The 25,623-nt window shown below is 36.4% G+C and overlaps 1 protein-coding gene across 14 annotated transcripts in view; it reads left to right on the forward strand.

Annotated features, from left to right (window-relative positions):
• The window catches only part of HYCC1 (hyccin PI4KA lipid kinase complex subunit 1), an 85,890-nt gene that overhangs the window by 5,702 nt on the left and 54,565 nt on the right, over positions 1-25,623 (forward strand). For 3 of the 14 annotated variants that reach the window (XM_086397393.1, XM_086397387.1, XM_086397391.1), the window contains exon 2: positions 11,024-11,085. The exons of the other annotated variants lie outside the window; for them this stretch is intronic. The gene's annotated coding sequence lies outside the window, so the exon portion shown is untranslated. The remainder of the gene's footprint in view (positions 1-11,023; positions 11,086-25,623) is intronic. 14 annotated transcript variants of the gene reach the window in all.

Below are 25,623 nucleotides of genomic sequence, written 5' to 3' on the forward strand. Positions count from 1 at the left end.
CCTGGAGTAGGAAATGGCAACCCACTCCTGTATTCTTGCTTGGAAAATTCTATGGACAGAGGAGCCTGGCGGGCTACAGTCTGTGGAGCTGTAAAGAGTCGGACATGAATGAGTGAGTGTGTGTGCACCTGTTGATAATCATTTTTAACACTGGTGAATATCCCATAGGTCCTTTTTAATGGAATTTACTCTTTTTTTTTTTTCACCAACTGCCCCCCTCCACCCCTCCCCCTGCCCCCAGCATATTGTACCTACTCTTTTGTTTGTTGTTGACACTGTTTTGTTTCTAGGTTATTTTTACACAATTGAATGAATGCTTACCTGAGTCAATAAAGCATTATTCTTTTACAGCATACCGTCATTTTAAATGTGTGGCTAATAGTCTAGCATTTGGATTTTCCATTGCTTATTTAACCAATATTTCAATTGTTAAAAATTTAACCTCTTTCCAATAATTTGATGGATTAATCATTGCTTATATCTTTTATTAAGAGAAATTCTAAAGTTAAAAGATACACATAATTATTTTTGATAGATATTAATAGATTGCTTTCCAGAAAGTTATGATAGTCATTTTTATTAATTGTGCTTGAGAATGCCAGCAATCTTTCCATATTAAAAAACTGCTATTTTGATATGAAAAGTCTATAAATTTCTTTATTTCATTTGTTACTAGTGACTTTAAATATTTGTGTTTTTTTGTGAATTATCTATTAATGTCCTTTGTTTATTATGCTATTGGATTTTAAAATACTGCGTTATAAAACCTCTTTGTGTATAAAACTATTATGTATTGGTCAAATTGCAATGCAGATAATTTCTCCACTTTGTCATTTGCATCCTAATTTTGTTTTTGGCTTGAATTTTTTATTTTTAAACAGATTTTTATATTTAGTGTAGCTAAATCTATCAAATTTTTCTTTTATGTTATCTACCTGCTTAGACTTTCTTGTGTTTGCATATTCTATAAGTAATTACTTCTTTTTCCTTATATTACTTTCAGAATTAAAAAAAAAATTTATCTTTAATCTATTTGAAATGTATTTTAAGGTAGAGTGGCAAGTCAATTATTTTATACTATTTACTGAATAATTGTCTTTCCCCAGAGATTTTCTGTTCTGCTTCATTTTGCTATATTTTTTGCTCCAATAATTCCAAACAGTTCTAATTATTGTAACTTTTTAATGTATCTTACTATGTGGTTGTGTGAATTCCTGTTATCTTTTTCAAAACATTTTCATAATTTCTCATTTTTTTTCAGATTACCTTTAATCCAATTTGTTAAGAAAGAATTTAATTGAAAATATAAACTAATTTTTTAGAGATAGCTATGATACCTTATGATCTATTTTAGAGATAGATATGAAATACTTTACAATATTTTCATCATTTCTTCAAGTCATCTTTTTTTTTTTTTTTCTTCAAGTCATCTTTTATGACTCAGTGTTTTGTAGTTTTCTTCATGTGGTTCTGCCTATTTTTAAAGTTGACTTTTGGTATTTTAAAACCTCTTGTTGCTATTGTGAGTGAAATACTTTTTCATTGTATTTTAAAGAGGGTTACATCTTCCTGATGGAACATAGAAAAGTTGGTGATTTGTTGTACTATTTTCTAATTGATCATCTTATGAAATTCTATTTTTTAAATTTATTTTTTATGAAATGCTTAATTGTAATAGTTTCTATTGGATTTTATAATAAGGCAGTTATAGAATTTGTGAATGAGTTTTCTTGCCAATATTTAACCTTTTCTTTTTTTAAAAAAAAATTACACTGATTACAGTGTCTAGAAGATTGTTAAATTATATTAATGAATAGTGAGCATCTTTGGCTCATTTCTTATTTGAATGAATGCCTTTAGGGTTTTCATAGTTGTGTATTCTTTTTGACAGGTTTTTTTTTTTTTTTTGGTATGTTAAGGAAGTAGTCTTCTATTCCCCTTTTTTTAGAATTAAGTTTAAATTGGATCACATAAATTTCATAATATATTATATGATTATATGGCTTTTCTTCTTTGCCTATTGTTTGATGAATCATATTAAAAGCTTTCCTAATAGATTTCACCAATTTTGTCTCTTTGGAATAAAAACAACTTGGTAATAGCATACTTCTTTAAAGCTAGATTTGATTGCTCTGTAAGATCTCTAGTGTTCCTTTTGTATTATCTTTCTCAGGTTTTGGTTTCTGAATATGCTAGCTTTGTGAAATAGAGAGAATGGGGAGAGAACTTATAAGTTCTGGCACTGTCTTCCTTAAAGGTCTGAAGTAGTATAACTTCCTTGCTAACACTAGCAAGGGAGGCGTTCTCCGTCCCCCTTCTGATGTCTGTGTCAGAAGCTTGCTCTGTCCCTTTTCTTACTTTAATAAAACTCTGCTACACACATACACACACACACAAATGAGGTAGTTTAGCTATATGAAAATGTCCAGGTCTTTTTGGATTGAAAACAGTTTGTTGATATTTTAACATCTGCTACTTTCTAAGTGAGTGAGTGAAGTCGCTGTCGTGTCCATGGACTGTAGCCTACCAGGCTCCTCCGTTCATGGGATTTTACAGGCAAGAATACTGGAGTGGGTTGCCATTTCCTTCTCCAGGAGATCTTCCTGACCTAGGGATTGAACCCAGGTCTCCTGCATTGTAGGCAGATGCTTTACCGTCTGAGCCACCAGGGAAGTCCACTTTCTAAGTACTTTGCATAATTAATTTCATTTATCTGTGTACAACTTTGCAAGATAAGTATTAGTTATCCTTATTTTTCAGATAAACTGAGATGAAAGAGATTAAGATACTTGTTCAAAAGCAACAAGTAGAGGTAGAGTTTAAACTCAATTCCTCTCTGATGCCATAACTCATGATTTTTAATCAATATCCTAATTGTTTTCCTAATTAAGACTCTTTCTTTATTCTTTATTATTGAGAAGTTGGCTTAATTATTTTATTTAAGTGTTTTACTAACTGTTTTCCTCTTTGCCCAGTTAGTTTCAGTTTTTGGTAACCCTATGATAATTATGACTGGTCTGTTCTATGTTGATATCGTATCTTCTGCTGTTTCAACAAACAGTCCAGTATGGTTATGATAAAAGATACTGGAATGGGAATGGGATGGTATTTATTTGATGTACTTTATGTAATTCACATTTTAATGTGTTGGATGTTCAAGATCAGTTTGCATTCCTAAATAACACATCAAGGAGCTTTAGTACTTTACCATTCGAGTTTAAATATTTGTCATTATTGAAGCTTTCATCAGGGTAGCCTTTTAGTAGTAAATGTTAAATGATACTTGTTTGGTGTGTGCTTTCTGGAACAAAGAGTCTTTTGAGTAGCAGATGAACGTTAGTTGACTTCTCATATAAATGTGTAAACATTCAGTTATTTGCACTAGATCTAAGGAAAACAGTATATATGAGTTTTCTTAAGCTGTACAATCAAAAGAAGATATACATTACTCTTCTATAAAGGAACTTAGAGGCTTGAAAATTTAAGAGAATAATGTAAGCCTTAAAAATGCTTAATTTGGGCAAGCAGTTGTAAATTCTATCTTTTTGAGCTCCTCTGTTTTTTTCCCATTTAGATGTAATTAATGTTTAATTAATTCATTATTGGTTATAATCAACATACAGACTATAGTCACTACCTTTCACTAATGAGAGGCAGGAAAATCTGCTAGTCTGACCTGGCATTTATATACTCTTTTGATCTAAATGTCAAAGTTCCTGTTGCTTTGTTAATCCATAGATATTATTGTGGTGGACGGAGTGACCACATAGTCCTCAAAACAGTGCACACTTTAGTAGGTTAGAAGAGGGAGAGACTATTTTTGGGAAATTATGAAACTTTGAGTGAGTTTGGATAAAGGAGTGGGGTGGAAGGTGGAAGTATTATAGAAACAGGTGAGAGGAGACACATCCATTAAGTATGAAAGGTAGAAATATGCAAATCAAATAGACTATTAGAGGAGTACAGAAAATCAGAAGAATGGGTTACATGGATGATAGAAGTAGAATATTGAAGTCAGTGAAGTCTTCTTAGTAGGGTTTCAGAAAGGAAGATCCTTGTTGCAAGGTTAAAGAGAAAGAATGAGTACTGAGACAGAACTAGTAGAATTGTCATTTTTGAGGTCATGGAGAGTATATGATGAGAACCAAATATATATTGTAAAGGGGGTTAAGGAATAAACTGGTGTTGGAATAATTGGAGGCAGTGGCAGTAGATAAGGCTACTAAATCAGAAAGTTAATCAGCGAAGAACAAATAAAGATCGAAGTATTGTAACTGGAGGGTATTAGAAGCTAGTGAAACTTCTCTCCCAATTCCATCCTAATCCCTTACCCCGCTCTCCACAGATCCTGAAATGCATTTTGTTCAGTTGAATGAAATGCAGATTGTCCACCTGAAAATATTTTGTTAGTGATAGTTAGAGCTATGGTTATTGATCATCAGTGATGTGCCAGTGCTTTATTTATATTTGATCCTTAGAACGTTCCTGAAATACAGATGTTATTACTTACTTTTCACAGGGGAGGAAAGTTTAAGTAACTTGCTGGAAAGTGGTTATAGGTTTTTTGGGCTCTGTGTGTGTGTGTGTGTGTGTGTGTATCTGTATGTGTGTATGTGTGAAATTTGAACAAAATCTGTACTTTAGTTAATAATACTGTATCACATGTTGATTTCCTGGTGTTTTTTTTTTTTTTTTACAACATAGTGTTTCTTCACATTCTCAGAATTGTATTAGAAGTTTCAAGCTTCATTCAGTTTTTTAAAAATCACTAAGGAAATAAATTTTCTAGACTTTAAGCAGTAATGCTGCTGCTGCTGCTGCTGCGTCACTTCAGTCGTGTCCAACTGTGCGACCCCAGAGATGGCAGCCCACCAGGCTCCCCATCCCTGGGATTCTCCAGGCAAGAACACTGGAGTGGGTTGCCATTTCCTTCTCCAATGCATGAAAGTGAAAAGTGGAAGTGAAGTCGCTCAGTCGTGTCCGACCCTCAGTGACCCCATGCACTGCAGCCCACCAGGCTCCTCTGCCCATGGGATTTTCCAGGCAAGAGTACTGGAGTGGGATGCCATAGATGCCAAAATACACGGAACTATATCAAAGTTTTTAGTGAATATGTATTAGAAATATAGCATTCTATTCATACTAAGTCAAACAAGTGGAATAAAAATGTCAAACTTTTTAGATAGGTAAAAATTCACAAATTTTCTAAAATATACATATTATATTGTACATATTATTTATATGGATATGTATACAAAGATTTTCTACTACACTTGATAAAGGCTTGAGAAAGAACAGCAACAACAAAAAGATGAGGAAATTGGAAAACATAAACTAAATGAAATGGGAGTACTAAATATGGAATACAAAAAATAAACTAGATAAAAGTAAAAGGTCATCATATAATCCAGTTGTTTTTAAACTTGACTGTTCATTAGAAACACATTTGGAGCTTTGGAGATAAAGCAATAGCTGGGCATTTGTGTTTTTCAAAAAATTACAAGATAATTCTGATATGCATCTGGATTTTAAAAAGTGATTACAGGTTTTCCTATTAAATGGTAGTTTTAGTGATATAGAATTCTATTATTTTCTGCTGACCAATCATAATACAATGGTATTAAGAGAATAATAGTTACATAATCACAGTAGTAAAAGATGTTTATCAATTTTCACAATCAATAGCCAGACAGTAAATAAAAGATAATTACAATTGCAAACTATAATGAAAACATGATTAACCTAACAATATAAAATAACTACATAAAATTTGGGGGGTCAAGCAGAGTGATGTAGTAAGTGGAAGTGCATACATGCATGTTTTCATTCACCCAGCCAGTCTGTGTCTTTTGGTTGGTGCATTTAATGCATTTATATTTAAGATAATTATATGTATGGGCCGATTACCATTTTCTTAATTGTTTTGAGTTTATTTTGTGTAGATCTCTTCCTTCTCTTGTGTTTCCTGCCTAGAGAAGTTCTTTTAGCATTTGTAAAGGTGGTTTGGTGGTGCTGAATTCTCTCAACTTTTGTTTGTCTGGAAAGCTTTTGATTTCTCCGTCAAATCTGAACAAGAGTCTTGCTGGGCAGAGTGTTCTTGGTTGTAGTTTTTTCCCTTTGCTCACTTTAAATATATCATGCCATTCCCCTTTGACTTGTAGAGTTTCTGCTGAGAAATCAGCTAATAATCTTATGAGAGTTCCCTTGTACGTTGTCATTTTTCCTTTGTTTCTTTTAATATTTTATCTTTGTCTTTAATTTTTATCATTTTGATTACTGCGTGTCTTGGTGTTTCCGTCCTTGGGTTTATCCTGTCTGGGACTCTGCACTTCCTGGACTTGGTTGACTTTCCTTTCCCCTGTTAGGGAAATTTCCAGCTATTATCTCTTCAGATATTTTCTTGAGTCCTTTCTCTCTTCTGCTGCTGCTGCTGCTAAGTCGCTTCAGTCGTGTCCGCCTCTGTGCGACCCCATAGACGGCAGCCCAGCAGGCTGCCCTGTCCCTAGGATTCTCCAGGCAAGAACACTGGAGTGGGTTGCCATTTCCTTCTCCAATGCGTGAAAGTGAAGTCGCTCAGCCGTGTCTGACTCTTCGCGACCCCATGGACTGCAGCCTACCAGGCTCCTCTGTCCATGGGATTTTCCAGGCAAGAGTACTGGAGTGGGGTACCATTGCCTTCTTCCCTTTTCCTTCTAGGACCCCTATAATGCGAATGTTGGTATGTTTAATGTTGTCCCAGAAGTCTCTTAGGCCATCTTCATTTTTATTTTTTTTCTGTTCTTTTTTCTGTATTCTGTTCTGCAGCAGTGATTTCCAATATTGTGTTCTCCAGGGCATTTATGCATTCTTCTGCCTCAGTTGTTCTGCTGTTGATTTCTTCTAGAGTATTGTTCATCTCTGTTCTTTAGGTCTTCTAGGTAAACATTTCTTGCACCTTCTCCTTTCTGTTTCCAAGATCCTGGATTGTCTTCACTATCATAATTCTGAATTCTTTTTCTGGAAGACTGCTTATCTCTATTTCATTTAGTTGTTTCCCTGGTGTTTTTCTTGTTCTTTCATCTGGGATATAACTTTTTGCTTTTTCATTCTGATAAGTCTTCTGCAATGTGGTTTTTGTTCTAGCTGCTGCAGGATTGTGGTACTTCTTGCTTCTGTCTGCCCTCTGGTGGATGACACTAAGAGGCCTGTGTAAGCTTCCTGATGGGAGGGACTGGCCATGGGAAAGACTGGATCTTGCCCTGGTGGGCAGGGCTGTGCTCCTGATAGGTTTGTCCCTGTTAGTTGTTTGACCTGAGGCCGCCCAGCTCTGGGGTCTGCCACCTCTATGGTAGGGTTAATGGTGATCTCCAAGAGAACTTAGGCCAAGGGGCACCAATCCAGGACTGCTTCTGCCAGTGCTCCTGTGTCCACGGTGACCCACTGCTGACCCACATGACCCATACCTCCACAGGAGACCCTCTAACACTAGCAGGCAGGTCTGGTTTGGTTTCCTGTGGGGCCACTGCTCCTTTCCCCTGGGTCTTGGTACATGCAAGATTTTGTTTGTGTCCTCCAAGAGTGGTGTCTCTGTTTTCCCCAGTCCTGTGGAAGTCCTGAAATCAAATCCCTCTGGCCTTGAAAGTCAGGTTCCCTAGGGATTCCCAGTTTTTTGGAATCTTTTCATTATGTCATGTTGCTTATTATTGAGCTGTGTTAAAACACTTGGAGAAGGGGGTGGTTGTCAAAGGAATATAAGGTATGATTTCTCTCCTCATAGGAAGAAGTGGAAGATAAATATTAGTTATGTTTGCTGTAATTTGTGTCAACTATTAATATGTTTTCTATTTAAAATATTTTATAAAGGGATTCCTTTCAATAAACTCTTCTATCATGTATATGTTATTTAAATTTTAACAGTTTTATTTGGAGATGATATTTATCTGTGATAATTTATCTGTGATAATAATATGTTGAGGTTAAAGGAAAGACAGTCCAAGAAAGACAATGTAAAGAAAAGTAAGGGGAAAACTTGTTCTTTCCACTGTGAGAGCTACACATATGTTATACAGTTTTCAGTAGCACTTCAGAAAGACCAGCTTCTTCGTGGAAATCATATTGAATTGGTCGTTGGATGGTAATCAGGGCAGATATTTTTCATGACACCAGGTTATAAAACTCCAGAATTTATTGTAATATAATGTGATTTATTAAATTTGGATTTATCAGTTAAGAATTGGTTATTAGTGACAGAACTCAAAGATATTTAATTTTCTGTTATAAGCCCTTTCTTCAGAAACACTGCATAATTGAATAGAAATACTTAAACTACTTTAGGGATTAAACATTCTTACAGGACTTTCAAATAATTTTGAGAGAACCAAGATAGAAATTTTTGCTGTACTAATTTTAGTTGCACATTCAGCTGCAAAGCAACATCAGTTATACTACCATATAACATTATTAAAAACTTTATTGAAAAAATAAGTTTATAATTCAGCCTCTGCTAAAGCAAATTGACTGTTACCCCAGTGAATCAACATGATCTTACTGAACTGTTTCTTTCATCTTTGGTTACTATAATTTTTTAAACCAAGGAAAAGCAGCTGTATTAATAAGATCCACTGAGTTTCTGATTGAGACAAATAGGATTTTGTAGTGTAGTCAAGATCTGTTGCTTTTATTATTATGGCTCTGTTAGTACACATTACCACCATCAGCTGTGTTTATTTGCATTTTATCATTATAACCCCTCCCTCCCCGCCGCCCCGGCCCCGTTTGTCCTCATCAGTTTCTAATTGAGCATCTGAACTTCTGTTGGCAGGCATCACTAATGGTTGAACATCTCATTCCAATTTTTGAAAGGGCAGTGACTCACCCTAAGACATCAAGCCAACCCATGAGTCACTTGAAATTTGTTTCTCTTAACATTTCTCTCTTCTTTTTCTCCAACACTAGAAAAAGGAAAACTGCTGGTTGAGAATGCAAAAAACTTTGAAGGAATTAAAGTAGAGCTGTGCTTTGGAAAGTGTCTATGTGCTGTTATTTTGGGGAAAGAGAAAGAGGGGCAAGTGATAGCAAAATGATTGCAAGATAATATTTCCACTGGACTTCCTTTAACATTCCTTCTCATTTTCCTCATGGTGTTTGCTTTTATTATTTTGTTTGCTTATACTCTGATTTGCCTTGATTTGTTTCAGAAGAGATGAAAGGACACTCATTTCTGCTGTTTAGGTTTACTTGTTTCCCCTAATAGACTATGAATCCCTCAAGTCAGGGATTATGTCATATTCATTTTTGTAAATCTAGCATCTAGGACTTAGAAGACATTTAATAGTTTATGAATAAATATGGCACCCCACTCCAGTACTCTTGCCTGGCAAATCCCATGGACGGAGGAGCCTGGTAGGCTGCAGTCCATGGGGTCGATAGGAGTCGGACACGACTGAGCGACTTCACTTTCACTTTTCACTTTCATGCATTGGAGAAGGAAATGGCAACCCACTCCAGTGTTTTTGCCTGGAGAATCCCAGGGACGGGAGAGCCTGGTGGGCTGCCATCTCTGGGGTCGCACAGAGTTGGACACGACTGAAGCGACTTAGCAGCAGCAGCAGATGATATTTCAGCAACTCTAGTGCAAGAGATGAATTGCTGCAACCCTAGTTTATTGCGTGCAGCTTTGATGGTGTTAACAGGCTGGATTACGTGTCCCTCCACCCCCACTCCAGTCCCTCTTTCATATGTCGAAGTCCTAATCCCCCCATATTTGTTGGTAGGGTCTTTATATAGTTAATTAAGTGAAAATGAGGTAATTAGGATAGCTCCTAATCCAATGTGACTGGTGTCCTTATAAGAAGAAATTTAGGTATATCTTTACAGATAGAAGATAATGTGAAAGCACAGGGAGAAAATGACTTCAAGGAAAAAGGCCTGGAATAGATCCTTTCCTTAACAACTCTCAGAAGGAATCAACCCTGTTGACACCTTGATTATTAGACTTTTAACCTCCAGAACTGTGAGAAAATAATTTCTATTGTTTAAGTCACTCATTCTATGGTACTTTGTTACAGCAACCGTAACGAACTAATACAGCTAGTTTGAATGCTTGGTTGTAGCAGATACTCTTAACTTGCCCATCTCCAAGGAACAATTTGCTAAACTCAGTGCCAAAACCTTAGAACTTTTTAATCTTCCCCTAGGCAAGGCAAGGGAGATAGAAATTTGTATAGCTTAATGGAGAAGGTAATAACTGTTTGTCTCAAATAAATAAATAGATAACTATTTGTCTCCTTCCATCTCCCTAAAAATATAGTCAATGGCAAGCAGCTAGCTAATTCTCTAGTTCAACTGAATTTTGTTTGATTTGGCATGGAGGAAGTATTTATGAGTTATTTATGTTTTAAGTGTTCAGAAGCTTCTGCCAATAAACCTAGTTGCTTTTTCAAAGTATGGAGATGGAAGAGAAAGACCGAATAAAATAGTTTTTATTATGACATTAATTTGAACTAATTGCTTGTACATAATCTCAGCCATCTTACTTTGCCTGTTATAATAACAGCAGGGCAGAGCACTGTGTCTTTTATAGTGTTTTGAGACACTTGGTTGAAAGAGAAAATCTTGGACCTGTACAAAAAAAGAACACTTGGTTTTTCATTATTTGGAAGTAGTTTACCAGAGTACTGAGAATAGGGTAAACTAAATTATCAAACTGAATAAAAGTCTCAGTCCTAGATTAAAAAAAAATTAAAAAATTATTAGCAAAACAAACAACAAAAACCTCCAATTTATGGGCAAATAAAAATTGTAACTTAATTCTGGCATTTAAGCTTCAGTTAGCATCACAGACTCCGTGGGCATGAATTTGAGCAAATTTCAAGTGATAGTGAGGACACAGGAGCCTGGTGTGCTGTAGTCTGTGGGGTCACAACTTAGCGACTGAACAACAACATATCCACACAGTCTGGAGCACCCTTATTAATAGTCTGTTGTTACTGTGGTAATTATCAGTAATATACTTTTTCATCCCCTTTCTCTTCCTTCATTCCAGTTGTTGAGAAAAGCACTGAAACCAAGAATTTTCTCAAAGTCAGATGCTACCAAGTGGCAGAGGTGGGTTTCCCTGTGAAATGAAGAAGACTTTCGCTTGGTCACCCTACCATGTTTTTCTGTGACCCTATAGTTCTCAACCGGAGAAGGCAATGGCACCCCACTCCAGTACTGTTGCCTGGAAAATCCCATGGACGGAGGAGCGTGGTGGGCTGCAGTCCATGGGGTCTCGAAGAGTCAGACACAACTGAGCGACTTCACTTTCACTTTTCACTTTCATGCATTGGAGAAGGAAATGGCAACCCACTCCAGTATTCTTGCCTGGAGAATCCCAGGGACGGGGGAGCCTGGTGGGCTGCCGTCTATGGGGTCGCACAGAGTCGGACACGACTGAAGCGACTTAGCAGCAGCAGCAGCAGCATAGTTCTCAACTTGGCTGCAAAAACAGAATCACGCATGTAATTTGTTTTCCCCCACCGATTTATTTTGAAATGAAAATATTCTAGTTTTCAGTTTAGTATAAAAATGTGAAGAAGTAAAGGATAAAAGAGTAAATTGTTCAAGAGACAATGTACTATAAACTTTGAACTGTTATGTGCTGTGGGTTGGGATTGTTGATAACATGAAGAGTGATTGAGAAAGGGGACTCGAGTTGGGCTGCTTGCATTCTGATCTTAACTCAGCGACTTAATTAGTGTGTGACCTTGGACAGGTTATTTCTTTAAGCTTCATCTTCCTTTTTTTGTGAAATGGAGATTATTTTAATTTACCATTTAGGAAGTCTGTGAGTATTAACTGGAAATTCCCATAAGCACTTAGCAAAGTGCCAGATACATAAGGGCTTGAGAAATGTTAATCATTATCCCAACATCATCCTTGGACATCTGTTGTTGACACATTTGACTTGCACTGTTTTCTAGACTATATTCCTGATGATGCCAATTATATCTGGACCATAAAGGATTTAATGGTCAAATACTCCTGGGAAAATATTTCATTCTCAACACTGTTCTTGGAGGTTCATAACACAGATTTAGCATATTAAAAGGTGCTGAGAAATCCTTTGATTAAAAAGAAAGAAAACTCTTTAACTTTCTTGAATAAAATTTTCACAGGAAAAGTCTTTTCTTCTTTGGTACAACTGTTAATATCTTTTGGAACATTTTTAAGAACAGTTTAGGAAGCACTGCTTAAATTATAGTGCATTTACCTGGTTCAGTGCATTAATAAGGACAGTGATCTTTTTATTTTCCCTGATTATTTGTACTCTGCAGCAAGAATATGATGTGTACTTGAAAGGAGTCAGGGGTTTGGTATTCTACTAGTATTTCTGTAACTGCGTAGAAGAGTGATCTTGTATTTAACCTGTGTATGTGCCTTGATTTCCTAGTGGGGGACGGGGAGGTTATAGCTTCAAAATTGTTTCTTCTACCTCAGAAATTCTGAATTATTGGGCTTTGCAGAGATTTCAAAGAATGTATCTTTTTCCCCTTTAAACGTAACAAAATAAATGAGAAAAATGATTGTAAGCAGCTAGTTACGTTAAAGATTTGTCATTGAAATGACTTGCCTATTAGATTTAACTTTTTTCCAGCCTTAATACCAACTTAGTCATACAGCTAGCATTGCAAATAAGTTATATGGATAGGAGCTATGTTCCTGACAAGTTCAAATTCTGTATTTGGTTTTTGTTTTTAAACAAACTTGATTTAGATTACTTTGCCATATTCTGATAAGTTTGTAGCCTAACTTATTTAAAAAATCATAAAATCTGTCCTCAAATAGAGATAATTTTTAACATACAGAAATCTGTTGTATTTCTTTATACTAACAACAAAATACCATAAAAGAAAAGTTTAAAAAAATCCTTTAAAAATCACACCCGTAAATAAATAAATAAATACTTAGGAATAAACCTGACCAAGGAGTGAAAGAGCTGAGAATTATGAAATGTTGATAAAGGAAACTGAAGATGATTCAAAGAAATGAAAAAAGACTGTGATTGGAAGAGTTAATATTGTTAAAATGGCCATATTATCTAAAGAAATCTACAGATTCAACACAGTCCCTATCAAATTACTCATGACATTTTTCACAGAACTAGAACAGATAACCCTAAAATTTGTATGGAACATAAAAGACCCAAAGTTGCCAAAACAATCCCGAAGAAAAAGAGCAAAGCTAGAGGCATAATAGTTTCAGGCTTTAGACAGTACCACAATTTGTCTGTAGTAATAAAAAAAAACCTAGATAGCATATTGAAAAGCAGAGACATTACTTTGCCAACAAAGGTCTGTCTAGTCAAGGCTATGGTTTTTCCTGTGGTCATGTATGGATGTGAGAGTTGGACTGTGAAGAAAGCTGAGCACTGAAGAATTGATGCTTTTGAACTGTGGTGTTGGAGAAGACTCTTGAGAGTCCCTTGGACTGCAAAGAGATCCAACCAGTCCATTCTGAAGGAAATCAACCCTGGGATTTCTTTGGAAGTAATGATGCTAAAGCTGAAACTCCAGTACTTTGGCCACCTCGTGCAAAGAGTTGACTCATTGGAAAAGACTCTGATGCTGGGAGGGATTGTGGGCAGGAGGAGAAGGGGACGACAGAGGATGAGATGGCTGGATGGCATCACTGACTCGATGGACGTGAGTCTGAGTGAACTCCGGGAGTTGGTGATGGACAGGGAGGCCTGGTGTGCTGTGATTCCTGGGGTTGCAAAGAGTTGGACACGACTGAGTGACTAAACTGAACTGAACTGATACTCAGTAGGCACTCAAGGCTTGTTGAATTATTAATATTGCAATTTTAATATATAATATTTTTTGCATGTATAAAATTACTGAGTAAACTATACACATGACCGATTCTCATCCTATGTCTGTTTTTGTCTAGCCTTGTTCTCTTTTTTTCTTCCTGCTCAGGCCCTGCCTGGCTGCTGTCTGGATAAATTGTATAAGCTAGACAGGGGATGGGTATATAATTTGTCAGCTTGAGGTCCTGGTCTAATGAATGTGTAAAAAGCATTACTGATCACTATACTACTTACTTATACAATAATTACGTCAGTGAATGGTTTTGAGGTAACTTTTGTAGTTTGAAACTTTTATAATCTGTCAACATAAACTTTATAGTTTGTGTCTTAGGTGTCAGGGTATCATGGACTATGATTTACTGAAGTAATACTTAAATCATTTAGTGTATACTGTAATTATGTTTTGTAAAAAACGCTACAAACATTTTGGAAAAATCATAATTCAACTAATAATTGCCCTTGTAGATTTCTTCCCAGTATTAAATATAAAATAATTCAGTTTCTGATTCTTTTATTTTGTTATTATTTTTACTTTATTTTTAAATTACTTTTTTTTGGAGTATAGTTGACTTACAATATTGTGTTAGTTTTTGATGTACAGCATCATTCCATGTTATTACATTCCATGTTATTATTCCATGTAATCATTCCATGATATTACAGAGTATTGAGTAGAGTTCCCTGTGCTATACTGTAGGTTCTTATTAGTTGTCTATTTTATAGTAGTGTATATATGTCAACCCAGTCTCCCAATTTATCTCTCCCTTCCTTTCCCCTTTGATAACCATAAGTTTGTTTTCTACGTCTGTGACTCTGTTTCTCTTTTGTAAATAAGTTTGTCTAGTACTTTTATATTTAATGAAATGCATAACTTCTGTTAGTGGAATCTAGAATTCTTGTAAAAATATTCTTGAAAAAATTCTAGTAAGATTTTTTCTAAGTCAAGGTCAGTCAATCAATCAGTCTTTAAATAAGTCAATCAAATGATGCTTTTGTGGCTCACAGATGTCGTGCCATAGTTCTCTCCTGACCATTTGCCTTGCCAGCCCTTCATCAGTGCAGGCCCTGAGTATTTCCTGGGAAGGCTGTAAAAAACTGAGGCATAAAAGGAAGATATAGTAGAGAGGAAAGGCATAGGCAGGCATGGGGGTTGGAATGACAAGATGCATTTTGGAGAACAGCAGTAAGTAAATTGTGGCTGTATTACAAGGGAAGCTTGAGGTAGAACATCTGACAGATATGATATGGAAAAATGTCATAGTATGTTTCAGGAGAAAAGCAGTGTTTTAGGAAGATTAGTTTGGCGGTAATGTATATAGTGTCCTGGAGAAGAAACAGGAGCAGGAAGGCTGTGACTGGAGCCTACAGAGGCAATAAAAACTGAGACTGAGGGTGTTGCCGTAGAGATGGAGAGCAGATGGCATGTTTGACAGGCATTATGAAGGATTAAATTTATTTCTTTATTCAACAAATCTTTATTGAGTACTTGACTGTATATATTCCTGCTTCTAGTATCTGAACTGAACTTTGCCTGTAATTACCATACAATCTTAAACTTTAAATTTATGTACACTAGTGGTGAAGTTCTTCATAGTATTCTCTTTTCTAGTGATTTGTAATTAAAAAAAAATAATCTTATAGATCTTTTGGCCACCAGATGCGGAGAGCTAACTCATTGGAAAAGACCCTGATGCTAGGAAAGGTTGAGGGCAGGAGAAGGTGGGAGTGACAGAGAATGAGATGGTCAGATGCTATCACCGGCTCAGTGCACATGAGTTTGAGCAAGCTCCGGGAGATGGTGAAGGACAGGGAAGCCTGGCGTGCTGCAGTCCATGGGGTCACAAAGAGTCGGACATAATTTTTAACTGAACAAAATGAAGAGCAAAAGCTTTTTCTTAGCCTTCCAAAATAATTTGTACTTTATTTGATTAACAAATTGAAACCAGCCACTTAATTATAGATATAAGAAATCATCTGGCAGGCAAATGGAAAGTTCTTAACCAGAGGGCTTTATTTTTTAAGAAAGCTTATGTTTATATTTGTAAAGACTAAGAATGTTCTAGTATATAAAAATTCTTTTCATTATAGCCTTGTAATACCAGCTATTACTGTGCCATACTTCTAGCATCTTGTTAGTATGATTTCTGCATCAAAAAAGGCTTAAAGTAGGTTGTTGGTTTAAAAGAAACTGAGGCCTTCCCTGGTGGTACAGTGGTTAAGAATCCACCTACCAGTGCAGGGGACACAGGTTGGATCCCTTGTCTGGGAAGATTCCACATGCTGTGGGGCAACCAAGCCCGTGTGCTGCCAACTACTGACTTTGCATGCCTAGTATCCATCAGCTGCAACAAGAGAAGCCACTGCAGTGAGAAGTCCATTTACCGCAACTGAGAAAGCCCTCTTGTAGCAACGAAGTTTCAGCACAGCCAAAAATAAATAAATAAATAAAAATTTTTAAAAAGGAACTGAAAAGCATTGATACTTTAAGTTCAAGGTCATTTTCTCTGGTTAAAGCCAATGACGGGGCTTCCCTAGTGGCTCAGACAGTAAAGAGCCTGCCTGCAATGTGGGAGACCCAGGTTTGATCCCGGGGTTGGGAAGATGCCCTGGAGAAGGAAATGGCAACCCACTCCAATGTTCTTGTCTGGAGAATGCCATGGACAGAGGAGTCTAGTGGGCTATGGTCCATGGGGTCGCAAAGAGTCAGATACGACTGATTAACACACTTTCTAAAGAATGATGAAAGTAGATGTGAATCTACTCAAAGAGCTACATTAATCGTTCTTATATGATAAAAGAAGATTTTCCTTTTATCAAGTAATGTTGATAATGCATAATGGTTTGTATGTTGGAATATGAGGGCAGAGTGAGGCAATGGAGGTAAATCTTCATGTTATAAATAATTTATTCCCTAGTTTCTTGGGGCTTCCCTGATAGCTCAGTTGGTAAGGAATCTGCCTGCAATGTAGGAGACCCTGGTTCTATTCCTGGGTTGGGAAGATCCGCTAGAGAAGGGATAGGCTACCCACTCCAGAATTCTTGGGCTTCCCTTGTGGCTCAGCTGGTAAAAAAAACCCCTGTGATGTGGGCGACCTGGGTTGGATCCCTGGGTTGGGAAGGTCCCCTGGAGAGGGGAAGGGCTACCCACTCCAGTATTCTGGCCTGGAGGATTCCTGGGACTGTATAGTCCATGGTGTCCCAAAGAGCTGGACATGCCTGCGACTTTCACTTAGTTTCTTGATGATAAAGACTGGAAAATTTCAATTTTAATGGTATTGTCTTCATTGACAACAGGCAAAAGTAATTTTTCTTATGTTTTAATTGTAAAAATCCTGTGACTGTACTGCCTATGTCATTTTTTTTTCTTTCTATTAGATCCCAATGAAAGCACTGGCTTTCAGTGCTTTCATTTCATTGGAACTATTTGTTTACTTTGTTGTCTTCTTGGACAGTCATAAGAGTCATTGTTATAATTCTTGTATACTTTTATTTTCTCCTTGATATTTCTCCTATTATCTGTTTCAGAGATTCGTATTTCTTTGGCTGATCTGGAACTTTGTTCAGCCTAGGCCCCTATTCCTTCTCCATTCTAAACACTGAAAATAGATTTTTATCATGGATATGTACTTAGTTTTGCACCTTCTGTACTTAGCCTGTGTCTACTTTGGGAAAAGTTATTTATTGTTACTGCATTAATAATTTCTTACATATAGATAGCTTGACAACATATCTCTAACCCCATTTCCTTACTTTTCCTCTAGTACAAAATTCCTTGCTTTCAGGATCACTTTTATTGTATGCTGTCATGTCAGCTATGATAGAGAGCTAACATAACAAGGTAAATGTTATATTTAAAAACAATGGAATTCAGGGCCCAAATCAGCAAAGTTTCAAAGGTTTGCTCACTTATTCATTCACTGAGCAAATGTTTATATATCTATGATGTGTGAATCAATCTAAAATGCTAAATTGTCACTTAGATTCTTAAGAGTTGATTGGTTAAGTATAAAATAGGAGTGACCTGGTTTGGAAACAATTTGTATGAAAAAAGTCTTGAGGTTTAGCTAACTCTAAGCATATGAGATCTTTCTGTGAGACAGGATTACAAAGGAAAGTTAAAAAAAAAAAGGTTTTCCTGATTGAAATGTTGTGTCCTGGTATTCAGCTTGTTAGATTTCTCCTGGGATGTTACATCTATAGTAGTTACTAGATACGTTTACTCTTTTTGCCCACACAAAGCCCCTTCAAAATAAACTTGCATCTATATTTGTCTATATCTTTGATCTCAACCGTTAGACCAAGTGGAGATATCTGTCCTCAGATTGGCCAGTTTCCAGGTTGGCTTTGAGTTGTGGTCAGGATCAAAATAAGGAACTGGTACAGAGAATTACTTGAAGAATTTAGATTTGGGAATTGAGAAATGCTGATGTGGTGTGGAGGAGAGTGTGGGTCTGGAGCATAAAGGTTATGATAGGACTAGGATAGCCATGGGGGACATAGACAAGATGAGTTAGTTAGAAAGGCATTCAGCAAATACAGAATGGAACATCATCACTGTGAAAGCAGCCTGTGTTCATCCTGTGTTTTGAGATGTGGCTATTGGACACATGGGTTTTGTGGTCTTATGCATATATCCCTTTCTGTAACTTTAAGATGGTACATTGTTATAACATTTTACTAAACTTTCTTTTGAGTAATTAATCTATATATGGATGTAGGATGAGCAGGGACTTTAAGAATTTTTCTAGTTTACCTCTCAGTTTTTCATGAGAGTTTATAAAATCCTAGACAGATGAAAAATCTCTCACAGTCTATAATAATTTTGGAAATTGTATGTTTCCTCTTAGTTTGGAAACTTAGTTTCCTCTAAGTTTCCTCTTAGCTTATTTTATATTGAGGCTTCCAATAATAAGGGTTATTAATTAATTGTTCTATCAAACCTGAATCCCTTATTGTATCATTTAAAATTTTTTACTATTTCAAAATTGGCAAAGATCTATACTATAAAGAGGGTTTCCCTGGTGGCTCATGGGTAAAGAATCCACCTGCCAATGCAGAAGATGCAGCTTTGATCCCTAGGTTGGGAAGATCCCCTGGAGAAGGAAATGGCAACCTACCCCAGTATTCTTGCCTGGGAAATCCCATGGACAGAGGAACCTGGCAGGCTACAGCCCATGGGGTCGCAAAAAGAGTCAGACACAACTTAGCAATTAAACAACAAACAGTACTATAAAGAAGAAAACCAAGATGCAACATCATTTTTTTAACTGAAAATTTAAGTGAAATCATTTGATGTCTTAGGAAAATTCAGAGGCGCTGGTATCAGGATATGTACAAAATGAGATAGTTTATACCTAATGAATAAAAGCAACTTTTATATAGCATAGTGATGACTGTGATGATTACTCTGATAAGCTTGCTCTGTTGATCAAGCATAGCGTTTAAGATAAGATAGTTATTGAGTTTTGTTTGGCTTTGTGGCTATGGACTTTTCCAAACTTTGAATTCTGGCCAAGCATATCACAATGTCTCATCATTAACAGTAGGATAGGCAAAAAGTATACATAAGCAGAATGTAAACACATTTATTGAACATTCGTAGATTATGTCCTATTTATAATAAGTTTTACTACAAGTTTTTAGAGAAAAATTGAATTCCTTGATGGCAGGGATCGTGTTTTGAAAAATCTGATATTCTCTAATAAGAGGACACTGCCTTGTACGAAAAAGGTATACCCTAGATATTTGATGAAGATGGTGTTCTGGTTATCTGTTGCTGCCTAACAAACCATCCCCAAACTTAGTGGCTTCAAACAGCAAGTATTTTTGATCTCTCACAAATCTGACCTTGACTAGATTAATTATAGCATGGCAGGTCTTCTGCTTCGTGTTGTCAGCTGAAGCTATAGTCATCTGGAGGCTTGGCTTGGTTGGAATATCCAAATGGCTCAGTCTTGTGGCTGGTACTTGGTACTGAGTCTCAGCCAGGGTCTTGGTTCTTTCCCTTGCAACTTTTCATGATGGTCTGGGCTTCTTATAGTATGGTGGCTGGATTCTAAACACATGAAAGTGGAAGCTGCATAATGGTGACCTAGACAGAGAACAGACTTGTGGACTTGGGGAAGTAGAGGGTAGGACAAATTGAGAGAATAGCATGGAAACATATACTTTGAAAAGTGAAAGTGAAATTCGCTCAGATGTGTCTGATTCTTTGCAACCCCATGGACTGTAGCCCACCAGGTTCCTCTGTCCATGAGATTCTCCAGGCAAGAACACTGGAGTGGGTTGCCATTCCTTTCTCCAGGAAATCTTCCTGACCCAGTGATCGAACTTGGGTCTCTTGCATTGCAGGCAGATTCTTTACGGTCTGAGCCACCAGGGAAGCATATGCATTTTCCTTGTGTAAAATAGATAGCAGGTGGGAATTTGCTGTGTAACACAGTAAACTGAGCTCAACCCAGTGCTCTTGTGACAACTGAGAGGGGTGGGATGAGAAGGGAGATGTGAGGGGTGTTCAAGAGTGGGGGACGTATGGACATATGTATACCTGTGGCTGATTGATGTTGATGTATGGCAGAAACCAACACAATACTGTAAAGCAATTATTCCCCAATTGAGGGAAAAAAAAGTGAAAGCTGCAGATCAAGTCACAGCATGTGTTCACTGCATTCTTTTGGTGAAAGCAGCTTATGGGGACGATCCAGACACCAAAGCTGTTGTTGACAAATAGTTTTAAAAAGTTTTTCTCCCTTATATTATTTGAATTCAAATCAGATATCCTTTCCCTGGACAAAAGATTCTTCTGAAGTCTGGGAAGTTTTGAGAATAGGAAGCTGGAAATGGGGAATGAGAAGAGGGATTGCTACCTTTCTTCCATTTGTCCTACCTTTTACAAAAGAAATACACTGGCCTGGTTGCCATAATACTTTGGTATCCCAACACAGTTGTATTTGTCCTTGGGATAGGCAAAAGATGCTGAATTCTAAAGACATTTGCCATAGTAAAAATCTCTGTTCTATTTTTAATAACCAGATATTTTTGATTTATGGGGAAAATAGGCCTAAGTTATAGGTCTTTGGAAAGATTTCCCATGCTTCTGCTACTGGCTGTAAATTCTATTCCTTCTCCCTGTGCCCTGAGAGGAAACTGTTCACTTGAGAACACATGTGGGCAGTGAGGCCGTCAGCACCACTTCTTTTCAAACAACAGCCCAGGTACACTCCTGTTTCATAGACCTCTCCAGTTGATTGGTCATTTTCTAAGCAGTAAAATCACTGAGATTAAATTAAGTTTATTCTGTATCATAATCTGAACATTTCCTTCTGCTCTGTTTTCCTAAAATTCAACCAAGAATCTTGATAATCTTCTAATAGCACTTAATTTACTTATAATGGCCCTATTTCATAGGACAGAAAAGTTAAAACTTTGTGATATGTTATTATCAACTTACAGAAATTTGTTTATTCTTTAGATTTATAGAAACTTGATTTTCATGACATATAAAGCAAATGGTTTTAGAAGATTCAGAATTAATTTCTAGTTAATACTTCATGATGCATGAGAAATAATAGTAAAAATATTTTTTAGAGTTTTGCAGTGAAAATTATAAGTATTCTTTTTGTGTTCTTCCTTAATTGGATGAAAGTAAAACATAATAAGGTATAGACCTTTTGTGACAACACTTTTATGATATGCTTTCTGCAAAGTTTCTTGAGGAATTCAGGAAACATTATCAGGGTTAAAATTAAAATGCAGCTACTAAAGAATAAGAGATTTAGAAATGTTTTATTACATACTGAAAATATAAAAAATTAATTTCACACAGACTAACTCTGCTTGTGAAATATTGCATTGAATCTTAGCAAGCTTTCTAATACAATTTAAAATATTCTTTTCCAAGATATGTTTGAGAAAAATAGGAAGTTAGTTACACAGTATGAAACACCTAATTTTGTTCCTTTTGCCTTTGAGAAGAATAAAGTTGTTTTTTAATGTGAGAATATATTTTAAAATATTACTTGAGATATCTAATTAGTTTTGTAAAACTTCAAAGTTACATAATCAAGACTGCCAGAAATGTTAAAAGATTACATCTTAGATATGAAATGTGGGGGTGAGATAGCAACTGTGGAGAGCTTCTTGCTGAGTGCTGGTAGAGAGAAATGATTTTTAAAACACTGTTTCAATTTTGTGGTCCATTTGCTTCTTGTCCTACCTAGTCTTTAGAGGTACCTTTAGTCATAACTGTTATTCATCATGGAAGCCAGGACTAATGGAGAGATTTTTTAGAGTGCTGCAGTGTGTGGTAAGGACAAAGAAAAACTCTCTCAGCTGGCACACACTATTGCTTTTTCATCTTCTGTTTCTCTAGATACTTATTCTACATTTTATAAAATTCCATTAACCTCTTCTTCATATAATGCATTATTGTTTCCGGTCTCATTTTTAATATTTGTACATTTTCTATTTTTCTTAAGATACTTTTCCTTCTATGAAATTTTAAAAAACTTGTCATCTAAAAGAATTTTTAAGTTTTATCATATTTAGATTTGTTTCAAATTGGCTTGACTTGGTAATTTAAAACTGCATGAATGCCAGTGGAAATTTTTACTTTTTATTATTTTATGGTATAGTTTAATATTTTTATGAAATTACAAATTTAATTAAAAATATTTCTTTTTTTTTTTAATATTTCTATATTGTGCTGAGGATTTTTTACCCCATGGAAAGACAACGAAAATGCTTGAGTTTATTACTGTCCGTAAAACACAACTAATGATAAGTAAACATGATTTGAATTTTCATTCATGTTTATAATTCAGTACTATAATTATTTCCCTTTTTTTAACTTTCAGCAACTAGATAAGAAATCTCTTCATAAATTAGTTTTTTTGTCACCTCAGTTTAGTGCAGAGAGTGAGGTGTAATGGAGGAGAATTTGCTCCTTAGGTTTGAGAAGCCTTTGTATAATGAAGTATTATGAAAGTATTGAAATTGAAGCTCTAATAACGAATGGTGTAGAATGTTGTCAGAAGATATGAATACGTGTTTGTGTGTTGATGTACTTTAATGTTTTGTTTTGTTTTTGAATACAGTATCATTTGGATTGGATACTAGAATAGAAATACATCAGAGCTTCAATAATTTTTTAAACAATTTAAAATTTCTAGAAAAGTTGCAAAGATAACACGGAGAACTCCTATATACTCCATACCCAGTTTCAGTTTCTCCTAATGTCATATTATCATTGTATATTTGTCATTACTATTACATTGCTGTTAACTAAATTTAAGTCTTTATTAGAAATTCACCAAGGCTTTTTTTTTTTTTTTGAAACTATCCCTTTTCTGTTCTGTTCAATATGATCCAATCCAAGTGACCATATTGCATTTATGGTCGTGTATTTGAACTGTGGTGCTGGAGAAGACTCTTGAGAGTCCCTTGGACTGCAAGGAGATCCAACCAGTCCATCCTAAAGGAGATCAGTCCTGGGTGTTCTTTGGAAGGACTGATGCTGAGGCTGAAACTCCAATACTTTGGCCACTCATGTGAAGAGTTGACTCATTGGAAAAGACCCTGATGCTGGGAGGGATTGGGGGCAGGAGGAGAAGGGGACGACAGAGGATGAGATGGCTGGATGGCATCACCGACTCGATGCACATGAGTCTGAGTGAACTCCGAGAGTTGGTGATGCACAGGGAGTCCTGGCGTGCTGAGATTCATGGGGTCGGAAAGAGTCGGACACAACTGAGCGACTGAACTGAACTGAACTGAAGTGTCACCTTAGGCTCTCTGGCCTATTAGAGTCTCTTAGTATTTTTTATTTTTCATGACCTTGTTAGTTTTGAGGAATATAGTTCAGATATTTTGTAAAATGTCTCCAAAATTAAGTTTCCTCTAATGTTGGTATCATGATCGTACTGGGTTTATTGCTTTTTAGAAGGAATATCACAGAGATAAAGTAAGTGCCCTCTCATCATATCAAGGGTACATGATATTCACATGACATCATGGGTGTTGTTAACCTTAGTCAAGCCAGTGTTTATCAGATTTCTCTGCTGTAAAGTTACTGTTTTCCCCTTTTCAATACTCTTTTTCTTTGGAAGCAAATCACTATGACCAGCCCATTTTGGTCCATAGGGAGGCATGGACTAAACTTCCTGAAGGGGGATGTATCTACATTTATTATCTGAAAGGAAGGCTTGTCTCTTCTTCTCTAATATTTATTTATTTAGTCATTTATTTATTTCAATATGGATCTGTATATTTATTTTATACTTTGGATAATAATTCACTACTATGTTGTTTGTTTTGTTGTTCAAATTGTTCCAACTTTGACTGTAGGGTGTTCTTTCCGGTAGGCTCAATAAATTAATATTAATATTTAAAATATTTTTTAATATGGTCCTGACCTGAATTTTTGGTCTAGGTTATGATCATATGACTGAGTTGCTGAGACAGGGAAGAAGTCAGTATTGTTGGAGGAGATTTTTAGGAATTAAGAGTTCACCGAGTGAGAAGAAAACACTAGATTTTAGAAAACACTAAGATTTTAAATATGAATAATTTGAAAGCATGACAATAAGCCAGAGCTAAAATCATCTAGAAATGAAGGAGAGGGATGACTGGAGGGGAGGGATTGCTTGATAGATGACAGCTACATGTGTTTCGGAACAGCGTTGGGTGGATGGGAGAGAGGGAGATTGATCTGAAATGGTAATATTACCTCTAGGACCAGTGGTTTCTTCCAGGATTATGAGATGAAAGGCAGTCAGTCACTCTTTGAGAAGCTTTCAGGGAAAGCGGGTATCTTCAGAGAAGAGCCAGGCTTCTTGTTAGAACAAGAAGAAAGTGACATTCAGAAAACTGTTGAAGATTTAGAGGGTTTTGCTGGTAACAGATTTGTTAATGTCAGAAGGCTCAGGGAGAGAGAACTTCCTTCCAGAATTAGAGTGGAATAGGAGATGGGGGTAAAGTAGAGGGCCTGCAAAGAGTTATGAACATGTGCAAGTGTAACCTGGGAGCTGTAGTTTCTAGTGGTTCCTGACATCAACAGGGGGAAGGGAAAATGACATTAATCCTGATGGACCAGCTGCAGGAAGTGGTGGTGAGGCTGTGAAAGTTTCAGGGTGGAGGAGGTGTTCTGGAGGAGGTGTTCTTTTGGGCTCTGCAGAGGAAGGCAAAGAGGCATGGGGAGGGACAATTTCATGGTTGAGGGCTCCCATTTGACCTCTAACAAGTAAATAAGAGGCCCAGGGTGGTCTGGGGTTACTAATGTGTAATTTGCTGTTGTTCAGTTTCTAAGTCGTGCCTGACACTTTGGACTGTAGCATATGCCAGGCTCCTCTGTCCTCCACCATCTCCAGGAGTTTGCTCAAACTCATATGTTCATTGAGTCGGTGATGCCATCCAACCATCTCATCGTCTGACGCCCCCATTTTCCTCGTAAGTTCTTCCCTTCCCCTGCCCCAGTTTTACTGGGATATGATTGCCAGATAATTATGTATTTAAGGTGTACATGATGTTTTGGTATACCACAATCAAGTTAATTAACAAATCTATCATCACACATAATTACCAATTTTTATGTGTGTAGTGAGAACACTTAAAATCTACTCTTTTAGCAAATTTCAAGTATACATTATTATTAGCTATGGTTACCATACTGCTCATTAGGTTACCAGAACTTATTATATACTGAACTTACTTATAACTGAAAATTCGTACCATTTGGCCAGCATCTCCACATTCCTCCACTGCCGCTGCACCTGCCCCCCCGCCCCGCCCCGCCC

Source organism: Bos grunniens, chromosome 4 (assembly GCF_055505025.1).
Source record: "Bos grunniens cultivar Pamir isolate PY7600 chromosome 4, Bosgru_T2T1.0, whole genome shotgun sequence".
Lineage (NCBI taxonomy): Eukaryota > Metazoa > Chordata > Mammalia > Artiodactyla > Bovidae > Bos > Bos grunniens.